Genomic DNA, 7,889 nt, shown 5'->3' with positions numbered 1-7,889 from the left:
ATGGACTGGTTGGCCTCATGCTATGCAAGTGTTGACTGTCGTACGAAGATGGTTAGGTTTCAGTTTCCTTGTGAACCCGCCATTGAATGGAAGGGGAACATTGCTACGCCGAAAGGTAGGTTTATTTCCTATCTTAAGGCAAGGAAGATGATCTCAAAAGGTTACATTTATCATCTTGTTCGCGTTAGGGATGCGGAGGCGAAGCCGCCTACTCTACAATTAATCCCCGTGGTCAATGAATTTCCAGATGTTTTCCCAGATGAACTCCCAGGCCTTCCTCCTGAAAGGGAGATTGAGTTTAGCATTGATGCATTGCCTGACACTCAACCGATCTCTATCCCTCCATACAGGATGGCCCCGGCAGAGTTGCGAGAGTTGAAGGCACAGTTGAAGGACTTGCTGGATAAGGGTTTCATTAGGCCTAGCACTTCACCTTGGGGTGCGCCAGTCTTGTTCGTGCGGAAGAAAGATGGGTCGTTAAGGATGTGTATCGAATATCGACAGTTGAATAAGTTTACAATAAAGAACAAGTATCCACTTCCAAGAATTGATGACATGTTTGACCAACTCCAGGGTGCCAAGTATTTCTCCAAGATTGACTTGCGTTCAGGGTATCATCAGGTGAGGGTTAAGGAGAAGGATATTCCAAAGACGGCCTTCCGGACAAGATATGGGCATTTTGAGTTCTTGGTGATGTCGTTCGGGCTAACAAATGCCCCAGCAGCTTTTATGGATCTCATGAATAGTGTATTCAGGCCCTATCTTGATGTGTTCGTGATCGTATTCATTGATGACATTCTGGTGTATTCTCGTTCGGAGGCGGAACATGCGGGCCACTTGCGGATAGTATTACAGACCCTTCAGGATCATAAGTTATATGCTAAGCTCTCTAAATGTGAATTCTGGCTGAACTCAGTAGCATTCCTTGGCCATGTGATATCTGATGCGGGTATTAGTGTCGACACTCAGAAGATCGATGCAGTGAAGAATTGGCCGAGACCTACAACACCGTCAGAAGTCCGCAGCTTCCTGGGGCTAGCAGGATATTATAGGCGGTTTGTAGAAGGGTTTTCCTCTATATCAGCACCATTGACTAAGTTAACACAGAAAGCTACCAAGTTCCAGTGGTCTGATGCTTGTGAACATAGTTTTCAGGAGCTAAAGAATCGATTGACATCCGCGCCAGTGCTCACTCTCCCAGAAGGAACAGAAGGTTATGTGGTATATTGTGATGCCTCAGGTATAGGTTTGGGGTGCGTATTGATGCAACGTGGGAAGGTGATTGCTTATGCATCAAGACAATTGAAGAAGCATGAAAAGAATTACCCGACTCATGATTTGGAATTGGCTGCAGTAATATATGCTTTGAAGATATGGCGGCACTACTTATACGGCATCCATGTTGACATCTACACAGATCACAAGAGTTTACAATACATCTTCAAGCAGAAGGAGTTGAATTTGAGGCAGCGTAGGTGGCTTGAATTACTGAAAGACTACGATGTCGAGATATTGTACCATCCCGGTAAAGCTAATGTTGTGGCAGATGCTCTCAGCCGTAAGTCAATGGGAAGCTTAATACATATTGAGGCAGGTAGACAAGGGTTGACCAAAGAGCTTCACCAGCTGGCCAATATGAGAATCAGATTGTTGGACTCTGATGACGGAGGTGTTACTGTACAGAATACAGCAGAATCATCTTTGGTAGCCGAGGTAAAAGCACGACAATATGAAGATCCTACCTTAGTAAGATTGAGAGAGGGAATTCAGCAGTGTAAGATTACAACTTTCAAGATCGGAGGAGATGGGACACTGAGATACCAGGGCCGATTATGTGTACCTAGTGTGGCAGGGTTGCGAGAGAAGATTATGATTGAGATTCACCAGTCCCGATATTCTATCCATCCTGGCTCGACAAAGATGTATCATGACGTTAAGGAGCAATATTGGTGGGATAACATGAAGAAGTCTATTGCAGAATTTGTAGCCCAGTGTCCTAATTGTCAACAAGTAAAGATCGAGCATCAGAAACCTAGTGGATTGATTCAGAATATAGAGATTCCGACCTGGAAATGGGAGGTGATTAATATGGACTTCATTATTGGATTACCTCGCTCTTATCATAAGTTTGACTCCATCTGGGTGATAGTTGATCGACTTACAAAATCTGCCCATTTTCTGCCAGTTAAGACAACTTACACGGCTGAAGATTATGCGAAGTTGTATATCAAGGAGATTGTTAGGCTTCATGGTGTGCCGGTATCTATTATATCAGACCGAGGAGCTCAATTTACGGCTAACTTTTGGAGGTCTTTTCAGAAGGGTTTAGGCACACAAGTAAATCTCAGCACTGCATTCCATCCGCAGACTGACGGACAGGCTGAACGTACCATCCAGACGCTTGAAGATATGCTACGAGCATGTGTTCTAGATTTCAAGGGGAATTGGGATGACCATCTGGCACTTATAGAATTTGCCTACAATAATAGCTACCATTCCAGTATTAAAATGGCCCCGTATGAGGCACTGTACGGGAGGAGATGTAGATCACCAGTTGGATGGTTCGAAGTCGGTGAGACAGAATTATATGGGCCAGATTTGATTCACCAAGCCATTGAGAAGGTGAAAGTGATACAAGAGCGACTGAGGATGGCACAAAGTAGGCAAAAGTCTTATTCCGACGTCCGACGTCATGATCTGGAATTTGAGGTTGGTGATTGGGTTTTCCTGAAGATCTCGCCGATGAAGGGTGTTATGCGTTTTGGGAAGAAGGGTAAGTTGAGTCCGCGGTATATTGGGCCGTACAAAATTCTTCGACGAATTGGACAGGTTGCTTACGAGTTAGAATTGCCATCTGAATTGGAATTTGTCCACCCGGTATTCCATGTATCTATGTTGAGGAAATGTATTGGAGACCCTTCTCGGGTCGTCCCTATCAAAGATGTACAAGTTACAAAGGATCTATCATATGATGAAGTGCCAGTGGCTATATTAGATCGACAAGTCCGCAAGCTGAGAACAAAGGATGTAGCTTCCGTGAAAGTATTATGGAGGAACAAGAATATAGAAGAAATGACATGGGAAGCAGAAGAGGAGATGAAGTCTAAATACCCTTACCTATTCCAGAGTGAAGATAACGAGGATGCCGGGGGAAAGAAGGACGCATTATAAGGTGAAACGGCTCTATGAGGTAAGCAATAGCTTGTGAATACTCTTTTTTTTAATACAAAATGGTGATATGCAGATAATGTACATATCCATAATGCTTTGTATAGTCTTGTAAGGCCATAGGTTGGGTTTAACTGCTTGCAAGTTTGGCTAGTGTCCATTTTATGGGGGAAACTCAGCCGGAAATCTCCGTCGGAATCCACGATGAGTTAGACACCCCATAAACCCTTACATTCGAGGACGAATGTTCCTAAGGGGGAGAGGGTGTTACAACCCAAATTCGCATACCATAGATCACGTCGTAAGTTAGTCGATGTAAATCCAAGAAGAGATTATCTTTGAGATGATAAGAAGTTAATCCTATTGGTCTTAAACGATACAAGGGTGTATAAGAGTGGTTAACAAATATTAGAAGTTAAACGAATCAAGGATGTTGTAACCCGTATTTTCGGGTAACACTAGAGGTGATTAACTGTCCCAAGAGGTCTTGTTTTAATGTATTTGAATCATATAATATCCGCATCATAAGTCTTGAAGTCAAGCGAGTTATGAAACAAAAGTTGATAAAAGTTGTCGCAACTTAGGTTTATAATTTTACTTAAACTTTAGGTCAAATGTTACTGCATTTTTCTCCCAATGTGCTTGGAATTATGGGGTGATCTACCTATCAAATTGAAGATCTATGAGTCTAGTTTCCAACTCATTAAACCGTTCGTTGATACGATCTCGGAATAGAGAGATATTCGCGTTTTCGCGAGAGTGCGCCAAGCTGCTCTCTATGGGGCCCACAAAGGCGGTTTAAGATATATGGACATATATAAGATACCTCAACCCCGTTTTAAGTCATTATTTTTCAGTATATTCAGACCTTATAACCCTAAAAACAGTCTCTCAAGGTTCTCTCATGATCCAAGACCCAAACAAAGGGCAAACAACACAAATCAAATGTCGGGAATCCCGTGGCGCTAGTAAGTTTCTTGTTCTTCTTGTTGTTGCTGATTTTTGTGTTGTTCCAGCTCATGTGGGAGGTTGTTTTAAGTGTTTTATGTCCTTTAAATACACCTTCAAGTTTTTAATATCAACCCTAGGTGATTTCAAGTCTTCTAAAGTAATTCTAGTGCCGAAAAACCCGAATTAATTGCTAGTTTCGCTTCCTTGTTCTTGTGGCAGAATTGAAGGGATATTTCGTAAAATATTAAGGTCAAATTGGAGTTGTTCTTTCTGTTTAAAGGTAAGTAACCTCTTACTCTATATATATTTAAGATTATCCAAGTTGCAGCTAAGTCGTTGAAGCTAGAACTTGTGAAATATATATCGAAAAGCTTGGTAGTAATGTTGTTGGTTGGTGGACTGTTTTGGAGGCTCAATATGATTATTAATGATGTTGTTTGGGCTGTTTGGTGATTGTATTGACTTGTGGGAAGTCATATAAATAGGGGAGGTGCTGTCCGTTTCATCGTAAAATAGGTTGTGGTCGATACATAATAGTTACGACGCTTAAACGATAATGATAGTGTCATTTGTCTTATTGTAGACTAAGGAGTCGTGATATTTGCATAGCTTGAGGTTGGGCAGTATATACAAGGTATGTGAGTCTATCCCCTTCATTCTTTTGCACGACTCCGATTGTACATAATGTAATGAACGAGCTCCCAAAGATACTCTACTCTTAGAAGCTAGCAGTACTTACATTGCTGCCCTTCTTATGAAACGATTGGTATTGATGTTACTTCTCTTATTCTTATATTATCAATGTTGTTGGTAGTTCCTGATTCTTATAAGTTTCTTGATGAAGAGTTAATCCTAATAACGTGTACGAAGGATACCGACCTTACGTCACTCCGAAAGGTTCAAAATGTGATTCCAATGAGTCCAGCATGCATCATATATATATATCTATGTTCAAAATGTGATTCCAATGAGTCCAGCATGCATCATATATATGTATCTATTTTACTCTACCGAGCCACGCTATAGTTGGCCGGGTATGGCACCTATTGTGCAACCACTGATCAGTTGGGTTTTACCGAGCTCCACGTGGCCGGGTACGATTCTACCGAGCCCTATGATGGCCGGGTACGTTTTACCGAGCCTATTATGGCCGGGTACGATATGATGATGGTGATGCCCACAAAGGCGTATGTTTTAAAAGTTTATGTATATATATGTATGTATCATGTATTTCATGTCAGTAGCCCTCAGAGGTACCCAGATGTCACAGGTTGTATATTCTCTATCCATGTTTACATTACTGTTCTTACTTATGCTTTCTTGCCTCACATACTCAGTACTTTATTCGTACTGACGTCCTTTTTATTTGTGGACGCTGCATGTCGTGCTGCAGGTCCTGATAGACAGGTAGACGTAGCTCCCCCACCACAGTAGGCTGTCCAGTTCAGCGGTTATTGGCGAGATCCCTTCTCCGGACTTGCCGTGGTCTTGGTATGCATTTTTGTTATAGACCTTATGGGTATGTCGGGGCCCTGTTCCGGAAATGTTGTAGCACTTATGTTCTTTTAGAGGCTCATAGACAGGTGTCGACTTATGTATGGTTTAGAATGCCTTTTCGGCTGATTTTTGTTGTATAGTCTTTCATGGCATCCTGATAGCTCGTACCTTATATATAGTTTCTTGACAGTCTTATCGTCCCATGTTATGTATGTTCATGACATTATCTTTCATTGTTGGATGTTCATGATCCATGTCTACTATTTATATTGATCTTGTCGGCCCTTAAAGATAATAAGGAAGGTTAGATAAAATGTACGTTGGTGCTCGGCAAGTATGGCCCGGGTGCTAGTCATGACCCTCCAGTTGGGTCGTGACATATACATTCCCGGCTAGGTCAGAGGCAGTTGCTTCAGATGCCATGATCACATGTATTGTTTCAGTGTTCCATAGGGATGCATCTGTATTATTTGACCCTGGTTCCACTTATTCTTATGTGCCATCACACTTTTCTCCTTATTTAGATATGCTTCGTGGTTCCCTTGATATTCATGTTTATATGTCTACACCTATTGGTGATTCTATTATGGTAGATTGTGTATATCCTTCTTGTGTGGTTCCTATTGGGGGTTAGGAGACTAGGTCTGATCTTCTATTGTTTAATATGGTTGATTTTGAGGTGATTTTGGGTATGCATTAGTTATCCGAACAACACGTCAGCAACACAGATGACAGCACAATCATGCTATACATATCAATTTCAATCAGCTTAAAGTGGTCAGCAATCTGCTGTACTTACCCAGAAATAACACACACGTCAGTACACATCAAGTTCAGAAAAATGAAAGCTATCCTGCTATACATCACAAGCAGCTTAGCTTGGACATCAATTAGATGTACCTACACATACAGTTATCACATGGCCTGAGCTTCACTACTGTGTAATATTTGTGTGGTGTTAGACTACTTCTCAGTGGTATTAGCATGTTATCATGCTCATTCTAGGGGTGGTTTAACACTATACAGAACCATGGAGTCAAGCGGGCATCTCATAGATAAGGCTTATACTAGATGTGATTGCATTTATTCACAGAATTATATGGCTGCACATATGATCAGCTTCTTTGTGTATGAATTGTTGGTACTGGTATATCAAACTGAGGATATCTACTCACATGGAATACAAAGAAAACTGCTGCTTACATCTGTTTTTGGTATTGATAGTGTAGTGTCATATCATTATCCAGTGGTGTTAATGTGTATGCATGCTCAATCTAGAGATGAGAACACACTATATTGTCCTCATGTATCAAGCAGGCAGCCCTGTCTCTATTATGCTTTCATCTCAAATTCATGTTCCATGTATCAACAATGATGTTGGAATTTTTTAGCCCCAAGTTCACAATGTCCAAAATGCTTTGCTTTACAACTACTGGATTTAAACATACCTACTCCTTTGGATTGCAACAAATGGTGCATGGCGAGAGCTTTGTAGGTGCTACAATAAATTGTTAGCAACTGGTGTGTGCATTCACAGTCGTCGGCAACAATTGGATGTTTCAAATTACTAGCCTTGTACTTTCCATCTTTCATTACGCTACTGCTACATTGTATTTGGTAGCAATAGCCATTACAGTTCTTTATCGTATTGTTTGTTTGTAGGTTACTTAAAAATTTTGTAAGTTTTACCCAGTTTGTGATTTATTATATATAACTCTTACTAGGGGAATAACCTAGTAGTATATTTGCTTAAAAAAATATCTATGTAAGTTAAATCAATGCTTTAAAATTTACCAAATACTTAGTAGAAGAAAATCTTTTTCATACACAATTCAAGACTCAAACTAAGTATAAAATCCAATCCTCAATCAAATACAAGCTAGTTAAGTCTTCAAAAAAAAATCTCCCAAGTTCAATTCAAGTACCAAATTTAATAAATTACAAGACTTGGGCATAAACACCCCCAAAATAGTCAAATCATTCACCAAGATTAAGTTATCAAAATAATAGTATCATGACCCAATAATCATTCAAGAGTGCATATCTAATTGTATCATATGGATCATGTACAAGTCCCCAAAAGTCTACAAAAAGAATACATATGCTTATACAAGTGTGATCTTCATCTAAGCTTCCAAGGAGTCTACTTCAAATGATATCCACAAGCATCTCCCGGCACATCACGTACGATAGTAACAAACTATCGCTAAGCATAAAACTTACTGGCACATAAACCTAACTAACATTTCATAATAAAAGTAAGGTAAACTCTG

Source organism: Nicotiana tomentosiformis, chromosome 11, assembly GCF_000390325.3.
Source record: "Nicotiana tomentosiformis chromosome 11, ASM39032v3, whole genome shotgun sequence".
NCBI classification, from domain to species: domain Eukaryota; kingdom Viridiplantae; phylum Streptophyta; class Magnoliopsida; order Solanales; family Solanaceae; genus Nicotiana; species Nicotiana tomentosiformis.
This window is presented reverse-complemented; position numbering follows the sequence as displayed.